General features: G+C 52.5%; 2 long non-coding RNA genes and 1 pseudogene across 2 annotated transcripts; 2 read left to right on the top strand and 1 right to left on the bottom strand.

Moving 5' to 3' along the window:
• Window positions 1-5,011: 5,011 nt before the first annotated feature.
• On the bottom strand, window positions 5,012-11,418 carry LOC139085495 (uncharacterized). The gene is made up of 3 exons (XR_011543832.1): window positions 11,258-11,418; window positions 10,618-11,149; window positions 5,012-10,539 (listed from the first exon to the last, which is right to left on the bottom strand). It is a non-coding gene; the product is annotated as an uncharacterized lncRNA (long non-coding RNA).
• LOC103544623 (peptidoglycan recognition protein 1-like) lies at window positions 6,037-9,402 on the top strand (annotated as a pseudogene).
• Window positions 11,373-14,728, top strand: LOC139085494 (uncharacterized). The gene is made up of 3 exons (XR_011543831.1): window positions 11,373-11,509; window positions 11,827-11,895; window positions 14,669-14,728. It is a non-coding gene; the product is annotated as an uncharacterized lncRNA (long non-coding RNA).
• The last annotated feature ends 2,962 nt before the right edge of the window (window positions 14,729-17,690 follow it).

The following is a 17,690-nucleotide window of genomic DNA, read 5'->3' as shown; positions in this document are numbered from 1 at the left end:
TTGTGATGCACAGAGTGTGCCTGGGAGAGCGCTGCAATGTCGGGAATCGGGGAAGAACCCGACTGCCCTCTGTCCTCCCGCCCTGCGCGCCGAGCGCGGAAAGGAGGTCAGCGGACCCGGGAAGATGCGCAGATGGAGGTGCCCGGTGGGGAAACAGGGTAAAAGGCGCCCACGTATCCTGTCTTCAGGGAGGAGAATGGAGATGTCACTTTAAATCCAGATGGTTGTTTTCACTTACGTATTTCTGAACATTTTAAATTGGTCGCGTGAGGATTTTAATTAAGTAAATGAGACTTGACCTAACTTTTCTCCGGGTGAGGGGAGAACTAGCCTCACAGGATACATTTAAAAGGAAAACAGGTGGAAGAGAAGAAAGCTGCGGGCTCCTGGGGAAAATGGCAGATTTTAGCTTTCAGCCTCTAAATACACAGGATGAACCTGGAGCATCTCGTAGCGCCAGAAAATAAGGAAATCCTAAAGATAATAATTACAATAATAATACAAACTCCACATCGATGACGACGTGTCAAAGGGACACAGGAGCCAACTAGAAGAACTCCCGATGGCCAACGCTGGGACAATTTGAGCAAAAAGTAAATTAAGTAGAATTGGATTATAAACCAAAGCTTAAAATAAATACGCATGTAACAGACGAATGGATAAAGATGTGGTACATATATACAATGGAATACTACTCAGCTGTAAAACAGAACAAAATCATTCCATTTGCAATAACATGGATGGACCTTGAGGGAATTATGTTAAGTGAAATAAGCCAGCGAGAGAAGGATAATCTGTGTATGACTCCACTCATATGAGGAATTTAAAATTATGGACTAAGAACAGTTTAGTGGATACCAGGGGAAAGGTGGGGTGGGGGGTGGGCACAAAGGGTGAAGTTGTGCACCTACAACACGACTGACAAACATTGATGTACAACTGAAATTTCACAAGATTGTAACCTATCATTAACTCAATAAAAAAATTTTTTAAATAATAAAAAAATTTTAAAAATAAGTAAATAAATACACATGAGTCCATCCCGGTAGGCATAAATAATTGGGGAGGAAGAGACAAATATCCAGTGCAGAAGAATTCCGAATAATTTCTGTAGTTATGGCTCCTTCAAGGAAGGGGAGCAAAACGTCCCCCTCTTTCACTGTGGGCTGCAAACAATGACGCGGTTCTAAGAGTACAGCATGGAAGGGAGAGAGGAGTAACTTAAATGCTCACCACAGCCCTGTGGGGGAGGAGTGGCAAAGGTCCATTTCCCAGGTAGGGAAACTGAGGGTGGCTCAACATGTGATAGTCAATGTATTTTTCACCAGCCATGTGCGAGGACAGCCCCTTCTTATCTTTAGACAGAGCAGCTAGACATCCTGGACCATTTGGGACAGTCCCGTGTGTACATATTGACCCAGCATGCTTCTCAACAGCTCCCTCCTTCACTCTCAAGGATCTCGGTTTGGACAATAAATTACACGATGACCCTACCTATTGACCTCAGTGTATAGTAGAACAGAAATTAATCAGAATTACACAGGTAAGTTCATAACTACAGTTTGATAAATACAAAGAAGGAGAGGAAATTCTGTGGGGAAAGCAAATAGTGGGATTTGTTGCAGTCTGAGATATCAAGATGAGGTGTCACTCTGAGAAGGTGACACTGAAGGAATACTAAGTACCATTAGGATGGGGCGAGGGAGGGAGGTGAGTATTCCAGGTTTTGGAACGTCAGGAAAAAAGTCATGATCCTACCCTGCGTTTAAACTTGTCCTTGCCACAATCCCCATTATTTTGACTTCTATCATTGTTGATCCAACAAAGAAAACAAGTGTTTTCTGCTAATTGCAAGAGAATCTGAGGACTTCTTATACTGGTTAAATTAACCTTAACAAGACGAAATAAAGGGAGTTGGTGAGTTAACTCATTAAAAATTCAACTTCCTAAAACATACAGGGGATCTATATAATTTCCTCCTATCCAAAAAGGACACAACTAATACAGCCTCAGGGTGAAAGGCGATACAGTTACAGATGGAAGTTGCAGGAAATGCTCTCAAGGGTGTGTCTCCATATTAGGCTGACAAGAGACAGAATTAATAAAATTCTAACAAGGGAAGACTTCACCCCACCTGGTTAATGAGCCTATTCTTAGTATCATTAAGGAATCTGATGTGTAAATATTCCTGTCTTTTTACAAAAGCCTAGCTGAGTGTTTTGTAATCTTTGAGTGAAGGTACAAAGTTGCTGAATTTCTGAAGGTTCCTCTATTTAAAACTGTGCAGAGTGTGCCTAAAGTCCCCTGGGGTCAAGGAAGTCAAAGCATCTTCAAGGGTGGCAAGAAAGGCAGGGTGGCTGGGGACTCAGGAAGAGGGTCTCGGGAGAGAGCGAGGTGAGGCTGGGGTGGAGGTAGCTGGTGCTGGTGGCCTCGGTGAGGAGCTTGGGACTCATCCTGAGAGTCTTGAGAAGCCATGGAGAAATGTGACTCACATTGGAGGGTGACCTTCACCTGATCAGATCTGAGCTTTGGCCTCACAGGGACCAGGGTGTATGCTAAGAGGCTATTGAGGAGGTGGGGAAAAGACCAGGTGCGACGAGATAGTGACTGGACAAGAGTGCAGAGAGGGGAACAGACAGGAGCGGTCTACTTCACCAGATATTTAGAGGGAACAGTAACATGACTTGAGGGTGGATGGGATATTCAATCATTCTGTCACTATTGATTCAGCACTTGCTATGAGTTGGGCATTGTTTTGGGTGCCATTAGGGGAGAGAGCTGGGGGGAGTTGAGGATGGTGCTCAGATGTCTGCCTTTTGGAGCTGAAAGATGCTCATCTCCTTCCTTGACACAGGGATCCCGGAAGGGGGCTGACTTTGGAGGTGCAAATCATGTGCCATTTTGGAAATCTTGCATTTGAGGTGCTTTGGGACATCCAAGGGGAGATGTCAAGAAGACAGGTGGATACACAGATCCAGAATTCAGCTGAGAGCGCCTGGCTGGACATAAGAGTCTGGAAATCACCTGCATTTTGATGGTGGCTGAAGCCATTATCTGGATAAGATCACCTGGCAGAAAAAGTGTAGTGTAGTGGTCAGGGAGGGAAGAATGAGTCTGAAAGGGAGAAGAAAAGCCCAGCCAGAGAAGAAGAAGGAAAATCAAGACGGTCTTATGAAACACAAGCTCAGGGAAGGGAGCATTTGCAGAAGAAGGAAGTGGTCAACTGTATCAAGTGCTGCCCAATTGCCCAAGGTCATCCAGCCAATAAGTGGCAGGGCTGAAATTTAAAGCCAGGTCTAACTATTTAATAAATGGTGCTGGGACAAGTGGTTTGCCATTTAGAAACAAACTTGGACCCCTACCTCACACCATAGCTATTGTAAATTCCAGCAGAGGTAAAGGACTGAATGCAAAACACGAGATAACATATTTTTTAAATGGAAAATATTTTATAATCTTGGTGTGGAAAGACGTCTTATGGCAAGGCAGGAAACAGAAATCATTTAAAAAAAATTTTTGATAGACTGGGAGAAAACGTTTGCAGCACATTTGACAGATGCAGGGTTCATATCTGCCCTATACAATAACCCAAAAGGGAAATGATTGAAAGAGACGAACAGACAGTTTACAGAACAAGGATGCAAACAGCCACAAATACGTAAAAAGACAATCATCGGTCTGATGTTCAAAGAAATACAAATAAAACAATAATGAGGAACAATTCTTTGGATTGGTAAGGCATTTTATAACTGATCACATTAAGGGGGAAAAGAAAAACTAAAACACTTTTGGAATGGTATTTGACAGTATCTACTAAAATTTAAAATGTGGCTCTATTTCCTGGGCGTGGTGCTGGATGCACAGTGTATTCACGGTGTGAAAATTTATAGAGCTCTCCACTCTATTAATCCTATTAACTATAAATTCTATCCTATTTACCCTATAAAAAGTGCATTTGTATGTTTCTATGTGTATGTTATTCTTTCGTGCTTTCAAAAAGAACTTAGACACAAAATGTACATACTGAACAAGTCAACAATCCCAGCTATGGAATTCTTTTCTTCATTTTGCAAATTAATAACAAAATGGCAAACAACACAATTCATTTTAAAAATAGGTCATGGAGATGAAGAAGCGATTGACAGAAGACAAATCCAAATGGGCAGCAACCAGAGAAAAATACTCAGTCTCCTGAGTGGTCATAAAAATGCCAATTAAAGTTACAAAGAGATATCACTTTATACCCATACATTTAAGAAGCGAGAACACCCACTTCTGGGTGAGTGGAAGCTCCTATACATTCCTGGTGGAGGCAGAATTGCTAACAGCCTTTGGGGGACAACAATCTGGTAACAGCTATTAAATATGTAAACCCTTTGACCAGGAAAGTCTATATTTAAAATTTATAAACGTTCCAGTGTGTAGAGATGTATGTTCGATAATATTTGGTGCAGCATTAAAAGAGGAGGCTGGAAAGCTTCAAAAAACAAAAGAATATGTCCAAATGATGAAGAATGAATTGGAATTTGATGTATACACCTGGAGAGATGCACATGAAATATTAGGTGGCAAAAAGGACAACAGATGCACACGTTTTTGATTTTATCATTTTTTGAAAATGTGTCTTTATATATGTTTGTGGGAAGCAGAATATGGCTTAGAACTTAATCTCTGGAGCCCGGAAGCCTGTGGCTGAGCCGACGTCACCACCTTCTCCCCGTGTGTGATAACCCTCGGGCCTCAGTTTCCTCGGTGGTAAGAGCAGGTTAATGACAATCGCTCCCACACAGGCCTGTGGGAGCTCGTGGGGAGATGACTCGTAAGGTGCCGGACCTGCCCGCTGCACTGTGCCATGACACCGTGAGTGTGAGCGCGATCCACCTGCGCGCGGAGAAGACGGGGGAAGGAAACCCCACACTGGCCTCCACGGGGACCTCAGGGGGCGGAGCTGGACCGAGTGGACACAGGTGAGTAACGTTTCCCATCGATTCAACTACTCACAGCCGGCACGTGATACTTATGTAATTTATTTAATCCACTAAAGTAGAAGGAAAGGAGGGAGAACAAACTGGGCCGTCCGCCCTGAGCGCACCAGATGCTGAGGAGGCAGGAGGAACGAGCCGGGAAGGGCAGGGGCCCCAAGGGAAAGCCTTCTGCCCCAACAGCTGACCCCAAGCCCCGAGTGGCCCTGGGCAGATGGCTGTCCCTCTCTGGACCTCAGCCCCTCCTGTGCACAATGGAGCTGCCAGTGGCCCCCACGGAAAGCACATGGCTCACACCAAGGGCAGGTCTCAGTCCCTGTCCCTGGGGTGCTTGTGGGGCAGCAGGAGCCAACGTCTCAGTACTCCACCCTTTCAGCCCATTTGATCCCACATCGACCTGGGAGTCAGGGACTTTCCATTATCCTCCCATTTTACAGGGGGGAAACTGAGGCACAGAAAGGTTAGGTCACTGGCCCCAGCTCACACCCTAGAATGGGCCCTGAATTCAGTCCCAGGCAGCCCGGCCCTGAATCAGGGCTCCAACCAGCAGGTGCCACCATCTCCCACGTCTCAGCACCGACGTCCCCTCTCCGGACCTCAGGCTCCTCCACCGTGGAGCGGGCTTCCCAGGGCTCAGCTCTGCAGAGTGGCTCAAAGGGTTAGGGACATCGCGTTGGGACGTGGGAGCAGAGTTTATAACCTGGACTCTGGTGACCTCAGTCCCCGTGGGCGGAGGGAGATGAGGCCCAGCCCTTTCTCTGCTGTGGGGCTCCCGTTGCCCGAGGCCTTATGGGGGGGGCAGGGATCCAGGCCCTGGTCGGCCAGAAACCTCGGGGTGAGCGCCCAAGGCCCTGTGTGCTCTTCCCCTTCCGCCTGGCTTTGTGGTGGGCTTCCCCGCCCCACCTCACCTGGACCCACCACACTGCATCCGGTGGCGGCCCTAACAGAGAAGGAAGCAGAATCTGAGGTCCCCATCAGCTACAGGGGAAGTCCCGCCAAGGTGTGAAGCAAGGCCTTTCCTGCCGCTCCACCACAGCATATAAAGGCAGCCTGTCCAGCTGCAAGCTCCTAGACGTCCCTGTGTGCCCTGCCCGCCATGTCCAGCCCCTGTGCCCTGCTCGCCTGGACCTTTCTCACGCTCCTCGGACTCGGAGTGGCTCAAGAAGACATGCAGCCCCATCGTGCCCCGGAGAGAGTGGAGGGCCCTGCCGTCCACGTGCAAACAGCGCCTGGACCTGCCCGTGCGCTGTGTGGTGGTGTCACACACGGCGGGCAGCCCCTGCGACACACCAGCCTCCTGCATGAGGCAGGTCCAGAACGTGCAGCATTACCACGTGCGGACGCGGGGCTGGTGCGACGTCACCTACAAGTGAGTGCGGAGGGGAGGCACAGGAGGAGCCAGGCCGGAGGAGGGGAAGGTGTGCAGGCCCAGGAGACACGGGGTCCCGGGTCCAGAGCCGCCGGGCTGACGCCCCCGGCAGCTTCGTTACTCCGGGGTCACCGCCTAGGGCTGGGCACATGCAGGCAGCACGAAAATGCTGGAGGAGGGGAAGGGGCTGACGGCCAGCTCTGCTCCCCGGGGAAGGACAGACTTTGCCAACACGCACCAAGGTGCCCTCCACCCTGGAGTCCCGTTAGACTGTCTGCGCCTGTGCTGGGAGGCAGACAGCAGGCTGGGTGAGCGCGGGGCTGGGTCCCTGTCCCAGCTCCCCTGCTGACGGCAGAGACCCAGGCCGGTCACTCAGCCTCTGAGCTGCAGTGTCCTCCTCCTGTGCACAGTCAGCGGATGGTGCCCACGTGATCGCCAACCGCCACTGCGGGCAAGGCTCCCAGGACACCGCCTGGCATGGAGTCCGGGCCCCAGATGCACGGACTATTGCCTTTGGCACCTACTATGTATCAGGCCACGTGCCAGATGCTGGCATAGGGACACAGCCACGCACAGTGGGAATGCAGCCCAAAGGTTTAAACACCAGCAGGGAGAAACAAGCAGAGTCAGTGGATGGAGTCACATGGTGACAGGAGTGACAATAAAAAGGAAGAGGATGGGGAGCTGAGGGAAGAGTGCAGTGAGCTAGGAGGACAGCGGGTGGGGCAAAGGCCCTGAGGCCAGTACGTGGGTCATCCCTAGGGACAGAAGCCAGGATGGCATGAGGAGGGTCGGAGGGCCTAGTGGGCCACAGGGAGGACGTGGCTCTGCTCTGAGAAGGCAGGCGCCTCGGGATGGTCGGAGCTTAGCAGTGGAAGGAGCGCCCTCTGGCTGCTGTGGGGGGACAGACTCCAGGGCGAGGGGCAGGAACAGGGACGGGTTAGCCTCTGGGGCCCATGCCACCAGCGTCCTGTCCAGGGTGACAGGCTGGGGTTCAGCACACGGGGTCCCACTGCCAGAGAGTGTTTGACCCCACAGGTTCTGAGACCTCAGGCCGCCCCAGAATCCCCTTCTGGGAACACAGGTCCCCAGGTCCCACCCTTAACTGCTTCAGGAGTGGGTGGGGAGGCCAGGGGGTCTGAGGACCTCAACCAGAGAAATCTAGAAGCCTCCACGGGTATCCCCAGTGCTTCAGGCTCTAATCTTACGATTCAAAGGCTCCAACATCAAGGTTTTGTTCCCAAGAGTCAGGTGCGCCATTCTAGATGTTTCCATGAAGTCAGCAGACTGTGGCTGTGGCAGGACCATGACCACCTAGTCCTGGGGGAGTGATTGGGGGGAGTGTCACTGTGGCATTTCTAGTCTCTTCACAGCCAGACTCTGAGAGTCTGGCTTCCAAAGTGGCAGGTTCAGGACCCAGAGGGGAAAGTTCCGACATTCTGTGCATCACTGGGGACCCTGGGGCCGAGGGCTGGGGGAAGCAGACACTGCGGCTCGCGTGCTGCTCCTCTGGCTCATCCACATGCCAGGCAGACTCGCTCCACCCTGAGACCAGGGGGACGAGGGGTCTTAAGGATCGCCTGCCGGGACTGGAAAGCTCACAGGCGGATGCTGGGGCTCCAGGGTTTGGTCGGCTTGTGGTGCCAGCCCTTGAGTCCCTGATCCCGTCACTCAGGGCAACTCCCAGCATGGAGCAGGAAGTAGGAAGGGGCTCGGGTGACGGTGGAAGAGCTCCTTGTTGGCGAGTTCTGAGAGGCAGGGGTCACAGGGCATGACCTCAGGCAAATCACTTGTCTTCCTACGTCTCTGCTTCCTCAGCTTAAAGTGGGGATGACACAGGGCCTGCCTCGGAGGACCGCATGTGAGGACTCATCGAGAGCAGGACAGATTCTCCAGGGAGGCAGGAGAGAGCAAGGAGTCAGACCATGTGGGTGGGAGTCATGGGGACCTGGGGTGAAAATCCTGACTGTGCCCCTGACCCGCTGTGTGACCGTGGGCAGCTCTGCACCTCTCTGATTCTCCATCCGCAGAATAGAGGCAGTAGTGACTCAGGGTTGCTGAGTGGAGGAGGACAGGGGCTCCTTCCCCAGGAAACCCCGCCTCACTCCTCAACCCCCCACCCCACAGCTTCCTGATCGGAGAAGATGGGCTTGTGTATGAGGGCCGGGGCTGGACACACTCAGGGCGCCCACGCAGGAGGAGGCTGGAACTCCAAGTCCATCGGCATCAGCTTCATGGGTAACTACATGGGTAAGTGACTGTCCAGCCGTCGGGACAGGCGCGGACATGGGCCTGGGGGACCGCAGGGCGTGGTGGGTGGTGGTTCAGAGGCTCTGCCACCTACAAGCTCTGTGACCTCGGGCTAGTGACCTGCTTTTCGGAGCCTCATTGTCCCCTCTGGACATGACCGTTTCCAGCCCGCGGTCCTGGGGAGGACTCGGTCATCTGTACCAGGTGGGTCCGTCCACGGCCCCGAAGGAGCACAGGGTGAATGGACGCTGCCCTGTGGGAGGAGCCCGAGGTCTGGGGCCGAGAAAGGAGGCTCAGCAAGGATCTTGACAGCCAACCCTTGCTGAGGGCTTCCTCTGTGCACAAAGTGACATGTTATCGTCCCACAGCCCTGGGGCCAGCTGCCATGATTCTGTCCTGTCACAGTGAGGAAACTGAGGCACAGAGAGGTGGAGCCACGGCTAGGGAGTGGCAGAGCTGGTTGTGGGCCCCAGCTGGGAGGGCACCATGGGAACAACTGCCCCCTGGACCTCTGCCCGTCCAGGGCCCAGCCTGACTCCTGCCTCTGCCTCCCCAGATCGGGCACCCCGGATGCAGCTCTAGGGCCGCCCAGAGTCTGCTGGCTTGTGGAGTGGCTCGGGGCGCCCTGAGTCCCAACTATGAGGTCAAAGGACACCGGGACGTGCAGCAGACACTCTCTCCAGGTGACCAGCTCTATGAAATCATCCAGACTTGGCCACACTACCGATACTGAGGCCCTGTCTCCCTCACCCAGTCAGAAACCCCCTGCCTCCCCCTCCAATAAAGATGCACTCACTGTGACCCTGTGTCCTGCAGCCCGCGTCCCTCCCTCTCTGCCTCCCTCAAGGCCCCAACCTCCCAGAATGGGAGGTGCTGGAAGGACGCAGGCCCCGCCCCACGCCGACTCCCGGGGGATGGGGATGCAGGGGCCGGCTCCCCTCGCCGGTCACGACCGCGTGTCCAGCCGGCTCATGTATTCCTGCAAGGCCTTCAGGTGGGCGTCTATCTCGGCCATGTCGGCCGCCTGGTGGTCCGAGCTGTAGTCTGCGTGAGCAGGGGGCATGGGGCTGGGAGGGGCCTGAGCCCCGGGAGCTCGCGGCCAACCAGCGCCCTGGGCGCCATCCCAGCCCGCCCTGGGGCCGGTGGGGGAGGAGGAGGCCCAGGCTCACCTTTGATGGGGACCCAGCCCCCCGAATGGGCCAGGCGTCTCTGATGGGGCGGCTGCGTTCCAGGGGCGTGGCCTTCTGCTGCTGGGGGAGGCACGAGGGGGTGAGGCACCCTCCCTCTATTCCTGCCCCCTACATCCTACCGGAAATTCTGAACCTAAAGACCTCAGAAAAAATGAGAAGGCTGGCACCTAAGGGGCACTTCCTCTGTGCAAAATGACCTCCTCGCATCTGCCCCAGAACCCTTGACGTGAATAGTCTAACCAAGCCCACTTCACCGATAAAGAAACCGAGGCACGGAGAGCTAAGTAACTACCGTGAGTCAGACGTGACAGGATGGGGAGCCAGGTTTGAGATCCGGCAATTCGAGGCCAGAGCAGGTGCTCTGACCAGCGTCCTCTGCCCCCAGCATCCCCCCGACCTGGCTTCCGGTGGTGTCATGCCGCCCCACCTCCTCCAGGGCCCGAGAAGGACACGCACCCTGCTGGACCCGCTCCAGGTGGTGGGGCTGGGCGGCTTCCCGCGGCGGCCAGCGCTGGGGGAGGGAGGAATCAGGGACCATTGGGGGTCTTTGGGCCCTCCCACCCCGCCCTCCGTCGTTTCAAGGCTCCAGCACCCAGTTTCCCCGCAGAAGACTGTTTCCAGTCTCCGCAGACACCCGCTGGAGGCGGTCGGTCCCCAGCCCGAGTTTTACCCTCTAGGCAGCGATTCCGAGAAATCCTCAACTCGCTGCAGGAGCTGGCGGACGAGCCGCGGCTGCGCACACTGTCCACTAGGGGGAGAAGGACGCGCTCAGCCTCCGCCCCGCCCGCCGCCCCGCCCGCCCGCCGGCCGCGCTCCGCCCCGTTACCCGAGGAGGGGCGGTTCCGCGAGCGGGTGGCCGCGTCCCCTCGGCCGCTCACGGCGGCGGGGGCCCGAGTCTGGCGAGACCAGGAGATGGACGGGCCGTCCCCGCTTCCTCCGCTGCCCAGTCGGTTCCGCTGCTGCTGCCTGGGGAGCGGGAAGGAGACGCCCGCCTGTGCGCCCAAGCAATATGGGGAAGGGCGGCGCTGCGCCCCCGGGGACCACAGCCAAGGCCGCTGACCCACCTGAGGTCACGTGGCCTAAGTAGGGAGAAAGCATGCGGAGTCACAGACCGTGCCAGGGGGGTGTCAGGTGAGAAGAGGGAGCCGCTAGGGAAAGGGGAGAGATGGAGCAGGCGACAGGTGATGGAGACAGGTGATGGAGACCGGGATAGATGAGGGCACAGGTCAGGGGACCAGGCAAAGGGGCGGGGTATGGGCAGGAGAGGGGAAATGCGCGCTAGCTTCATCTTGATCTCTCTCGCTTCTTCTCCTTGGCTTTCACAAAGGCTGTGGGGTCGAAACGGGGCACGCGACCACCTAGGACGGGGGCGGGGCGGGGGTGGAGAGAAGAGGAGGCGGGGTTACGGGACGGCTCCTCTGTGTTCTAGTCCGTTCCACCCCCTCCCACGGGCGCCCGGCACACACCTGTGGGCGAGGGCGAGGGGCGGGCAGGGCGGCCTCGACCCCGGCCTCCGCGGCCGCTCTCTCGGGAGGACGAGCGTGCGGCGCCGCGGCCACGCGACGTGGAGCGCTCCCGGGACGACGAGGCCCGATCCGCGGGCGGTCCCACCGGCGGAGTCCGTCTCCTGCAGCCCAGGACGCACTGTCGGTTTCCCGCCGGCCAGGACACTCGTATCCCAAGCCCCTTCCTGGATCGAACCGTCTCCGAACCTTCAGGTCCAGCCCCCCATCATCTCCTAGCCATTCGCGCCCTTGCACACCACCCTCATAGACACCGTCTCTCAGGCTGCGCCCCTCTCGGAGCCCCACAGAGCCCCCAAAAGGAACCTGTCACTTCTCTACATCCTAGCACCCCCTTGCATTGGACCCTTCTTCCCTGAGGTTTCCCCCAGCGCCCCGGAAACCCTTCCCAATTTTCCACTACCCACCCCCATAAACGCCAGCTGACCTCAACCAGAGCCCCATCTCCCGGGCCCCGCCCTCTCGCTCCACTAGACGCTGAGGCCCCGCCCCTCTCCTGTCCCCATCTGCAGGCCCAGCCTCCTGCGGCCGCCTCCAGCCCTGCCATCTCTCCACCGGCCCCGCCCACCGATTCCTACTAGGTATCGGAGTCCTTCCCTATGTCCCATGCAGTCCCTTAGGTCTCTCCATAATCATGGAAACAAAAAGTATTTAAAATTATTTATTTTATCATTACGCACATTGAAGGAAAGCATAACAGATGCCAGTGGATTTACCCACCATAAAATTTTTTGAACCCATTTCATAAGCTAGAAACACCAGCTTGAAGAGGTACCAGCATGTTCCACTTGGGATAATATCTCTTCTGCAAACAATTGTCTTATATTTGCAGCATGTTGAAAAACATATTGTCTTGTAAGTCCTTTGTTCTTCTGAGTCGCGATCCCTAAGAGTTCAAGGTACTTTGGGGGAATGCTGGGTGGCCCGATGAGTGCATGAAAATCAAGGTTTGCATTCTGAAAACACTCTTAAATACACACAAATGTTGTTTGGGTGTGGAGCTCAGATTCCTCCCACTGGCGCTAGGACGTTTTGAGGACGCTTTATGAAAGTTTCAGGTCAGTTTCGATTGTTCCTCTTCCTCCTCCCGAGCTTCCTTTTCCATTTTCTTCTGTTTTTTGCTGCTCTCTGTTCTCCATCTGCTACTTTCTGCTGCTACAGAACTTCTGCTCGCCAGGCCACACCTTCTTCCCGTGCATTGGTATTTTCTTGCCGGGTGCATCTGTCACCTAATTCTGGAGATGGATGCATAAAAAGAATATCTCATGTAGCTGCTAATTTACTAGAGAATCTGTGCTACCAATTGACTAGTGAAAATTTAATGGTTCACTCTTCTCAATACTGATTTTCTGAGGGTTTTTTTTTTTTTGGAGTTTCATGAAATTTTTTTTTCCAGTAATTTTATTGAGGTCATAATGGTCTATAACATTGTGTAGTTTCCGGTGTACATTATTATTTATCAATTTCTGAATAGACTTCATTGTGCTCACCTCCAGAAGTCTACTTTTTGTCTGTTGCCGTACTTATGTACCCATTAACCCCTTTCACCCACCCCTAAACCCCTTCCCCTCTGGTAACCACAAATCTGTCTCGTTGTCCATGTGTTTGTTTATCTTCCACATATGAGTGAAATCATGTAGTATTTGTCTTTCTCTGTCTGGCTTATTTCGCTTAACATCATACCGTCAAGGTCTATCCATGTTGTTGCAAATGGGACAGTTTCGTCTCTTTTATGGCTGAGCATATTTCATTGTATGTATATACCACATCTTCATTATCCATTCATCCGTAGAAGGGCACTTGGGTTGCTTCCACATCTTGCCTATTGTGAATAATACTGCAATGAACATAGGGGTGCATAAATCTCTTTGGATCGTTGATTTCAAGTTCTCTGGATAGATACCCAGTAGTGGGATGGCTGGGTCATATGGTATTTCTATTTTTAATATTTTGATAAATCTCCGTGCTGTTTTCCATAGTGGCTGCACCAGTTTGCATTCCCACCAGTAGCACATAAGGGTTCCCTGTTCTCCACACCCTTTCCAACATTTGTCATTTGGTTTTATGAGTTTTCCTTCTAGTTGTTATCATGTCCTTAAAATTGTCGGGTTCCATTGTGTTTCCTGCTGTTTTTCGTAGTGTGGCCACATTCCCAGTCCCTCCTTCTGTCTTTACGCGTGTGGGTGCATCTTCCTCCCGGGAGGTCCATCTTCAACGTCTGTCTGCTCAGGAACTTTGAACAATTAACTGTAGTTGGCAAAGTTACTTGATCTCCACTTAATTATCATCCTCTGCCAGATCTGCATATTAATCCCTTTAGGAGTGAGAATGCTGTTGCTGGGCACGCACAGACTTCAAGTAGCTGAAACTGACAGCTATGGTGGGGATCCAAACCCGCCTCTCCCGCTCAGAGCTGCCACGGGCTGCTCTCAGACACAAGGCGCGGACACTGGTGCTACACTGATTGACTTTTGAAGGTCAAGCACACCTGTGCTGCTGGGTTAAACCTTATATGGTCATGGTATACATCGGTGGGTTCTGTTTCTTCATACTTTGTTAGGAATTTTTGCCTCTATTTTTGTGAGGGTTCTTGGTCTGTTATTTTTTCTTTTTCTGTAATATCTTTTTTTCTGGTTTTGGTATCTGGATTATGCTGGCCTCATAACATAACTTAGGAAGTATGCCCTACCTTGATTCTCTGAAAAAGCTTGTATGAGGTGGTTATTTCTTCTTTGAATATTTCATAGAATTCACCAGTAGAACTGTCAGGGTCTGGGAATTTACTCCATTTACAGGCCAACAAATTATTCTGAAAAACTGTGCTATAAATGTTGGGAGAAGACACAAAATACCAGGTCAGAGACAAAGGACTTTGGTACTCACAGCGCATCAAAAGTAGGAGCATTAGCATATGTGTTTTCTTTCCTCTTTTCCCCCCAAAACAGTGGGGTTGATGCAGAGGGAGCCAGAGTCTCACACCACACATGCATTAGGGCTATTTCCCCCTGGAGAACACAGAGCTTGGGAACTCCGCACTTTTACAGAAGCAGTAGGGAGCCTGCTGGATCTTGGGGGAAATGTTAACTCACCCTTCAAGGCTGCTTGCTGTAAACATAACCCTAAGAAATGGCCTGGACCAAGAGCAGTCAGGACAAAGATTCTAGTCATGCCCGTGAGAATACACAGGGAGGCTCCATTCCTATTGCAGGTTGCCTCTCTCGACAATGAACCCCTTGGCATGACACATTTTTGGCCAGACTTGAATTTTCACATGAGCATGCCGCCCCACTGGCCACTCTGATTAGTCTGACTGATAGATGCTGGGACCCAGTCTCTTCAATCTGTCTCATCCAGTATTTAATGGAGACAACCATCAACAGAACTCCAGGAAGCAACACGAGTCCAGCCTGCAGGATTGACCTCAATGATGTCTGTGGTCCAGCGTCAGACAACTGTGACCACGTCGCGGGGGGAACAGTGGGTCTTATTTTATGCAGCCAGGATGTGTCTACAACCCAAGCAAGCGAGTTTAGACGGACCTGCGGATCTTTGGTGACATTGCCGATAATTACAGGGAGCGATAGATGGGCCGAAAAGAAACCTCCAGCCTCAGTGGATAGAAACTTTGTGGCCCATCTTCCCCCACATACAAACATGTAACCTGAAGGGACACAGAGCACCCCAGCTCAGGATTTGTTGTGAAACCCACCTTGGATCACCAGCCACAGATTTGGCTGAGGCACATGGGCAGTGTCACCACGCAGGTGCAGCCTCAGTTGCCGTACATGGCACAGCCCAAGCATGACCAGGTGCCGGGAGGAGCACCCTGAACTGAGTCAGTCAGCCTGAATCGAGGTTTGTCAGTGTGTGTCTCTGCCCACATAGGAGGGAGGCGCTGTGGACGGCATACCCACATGGGTTTCCTGTTTTCACAGCAGACAGGTGAGGATGACACCCAGCAGCAGACCTGAGTGTCAGCAGCAGCTGTTTCTGGACTCAGGCAGCAGTGCTGAATCCAGGGGACAAAGGGAGCACTCACTGTTTTCCCCTTGAGTACTGTGCTCGGGGGCCTGTGGTGTTCCCTCCCCAAGCACTGAGGTTATTGTTTCCGCCCCTGCACGGCCACAAAGTCAGTGTGTCCCCTCCAGGAGCTATAACTTCACCCTTTGTTCTGTCCATCCCCTATTTGCACCCAGACCTTTCACCCAGAAGAGTCAGGTGTGAGTGGAACAAGGTGATTTTTACATTTTTCGAAACTCATTGTATTTCCTCCCTTGCCACCCATGTGACCACAAAGGGGGTAACTCAGCAAGCAGTGTACTCAACCAAGCGGCCATTATCTTTGTGATCTAGGACCATATCAACCCAACGAGAGAAGCCAGGGGGCTGAACCAGAATTAACTTAGAATCTCCAAGGCTCCTGTGGGCTGTGCCAGAGGATGAACCAACCAGGCCGGCCTGGAAATGTTAGTAGGGGAAACGAAGACGCATCTCTCATGCCCAGGCCTGGTCAAGGTGGGATTCTGAATTGTCAAATAGGTCTGTATAACCCCCATGTATAGTAAAGAATTAACTTCACCCAGAGACAGGTCTGCCCCTTGCCTGGCTCCTGGGACGTGATATTTAAGCCTTTGGGCTGTCCTGCCTGATAAGAGCATCTTTGTTTACCTGGGGGCTTTGGGATGGGCCAGATAGTCTATGGGGACAATGATTTACAGTGGTGGCTCTGGGCCAATGGTATCTGCTCAGCCTCCAGAGGGGCTGAAGGCCGAGGTCAGCCACACAGGCTGTCAATCATGTCTATGTGACCAAGTGTCAGTAAAAACTCTGGACACTAAGGCTCAGGTGAGCTGGTTGGAGATCTGTGATCGTCGTCACACATCCTTGCTGGAAGGGTTAGCATTGTTCACGACTCCACGGGGAGAGACAACTGGACGCTCACGCCTGGTCTCTGCTGGACTCTGCCCCATGCGCCTCATCCCCTGGCTGATTTTAATCTGTTCCTTTTTCTGTAATAAACCATAACTGTGAGTGGAACAGCTTTCCATGAGTTCTGTGAGTCCTTCTAGCAAATTGTCCAACCCGAGGGTGGTCTCGGGGACCCCCCAAGACTTTACAGCCCATAATCCCCCACCATTTTGTCGTGATCATTGTCCAGGAAATGGCCAAGGAGAGATGACCCCTTTCTGGGAACTGCTGCTTTCAGTGGTCAATCTGTCTTCCTCAGGTGTAGACGCTAGGAGAAGTTGAGGGGGGTGAGTGGGGACTCTTTCAGAGCTGGTTTTGAAAGCTGTTTCAGCACTTAGCACACCGCAGGCCCGTGGACCACAGGGAGGGAAGGCCCACCTGGACTGTCAGTCCACTGTTGAGTGAGTTTGCAGTGAAAAGTGCTTCATCGTCAGACTGAAGACAGTTGCAAAAGCCACCGTGTAGTGGGCAGAGTCAGCAGGTCAGGCTGGACCAGCAACGCTGTAACCTGAAAAAGTGTCAAGAGCAGGGAGGTGTCGTCATGGGTTGAACTGTGGCCCCCAAAATTGTGAAGACCTAACCCCCAATACCTGTGAATGTGACCTTGTTTGCTAACAGGGTCTTTGCCGATGATCAAGTTAAGATGAGGTCGTTAGTTCTCTATATCAATTACACCTAAATAAAACTGTTTTTTAAAAAAGATGAGGTCACTTGTGTGGGCTCTAATCCAATATAACTGTTATCCTTATAAAAGGGGGAAATTTGAGGAAAGATGGAGAGTGACGTTACCAATGTGACAGCGTAAGAATTTCCTATCGTCCACACCCAAAGGCGCTGCTTATGACTGTGAAAGATGACAAGAGTGGAGCCATATTAAAACAGAGCCAGAGCAGCCACTTCAGAGGAATGTCCTTCCACATCTTGTTTTCTTTATCTTCCAAACTGGACCAAACCGCCAACATCCCAAGAAGTCAGCAAGGACAAGAACATCCTGTCTGTGAGAAGTGATGGAACTGGACTTTGCTGATGGCTGAATCGCTCACCATCCATGGGTACAGATCAGCCTAGCCTCTTGCCTGATGACTAAATCTCAAGCCAGTCTACGAGGTACACACCTAGCCTCACCTCAACCCGCACCAATGAACTCTTCCCTAATACAATTTGCTTCATCTTCCTCCCTTCTCCCCATAAAAGCCCTCAGCCCTCTCCTGTAATCGGGACGCTCTTTGGGTTTCTCCCTGAATCTCTGCTCCCCAATTGCAATTCTTTGATCCCAAATAAACGCTTTGCCTCTTAAACTGGTTTCTGTTTCTGTAGAGTGAAATAACGGTCACCTGTGGAGGAGAGGACCCTCGTGGGAGTCAAGGAGTCCAGCAGAGAAGTTCCAGGACAGCACTGGGGCAAAACA

Source organism: Equus przewalskii, chromosome 9 (assembly GCF_037783145.1).
Source record: "Equus przewalskii isolate Varuska chromosome 9, EquPr2, whole genome shotgun sequence".
In the NCBI taxonomy this organism is placed as follows: domain Eukaryota; kingdom Metazoa; phylum Chordata; class Mammalia; order Perissodactyla; family Equidae; genus Equus; species Equus przewalskii.
The sequence above is the reverse complement of the archived record's forward strand: the minus strand, read 5'-3'. Positions and strand labels throughout refer to the sequence as shown.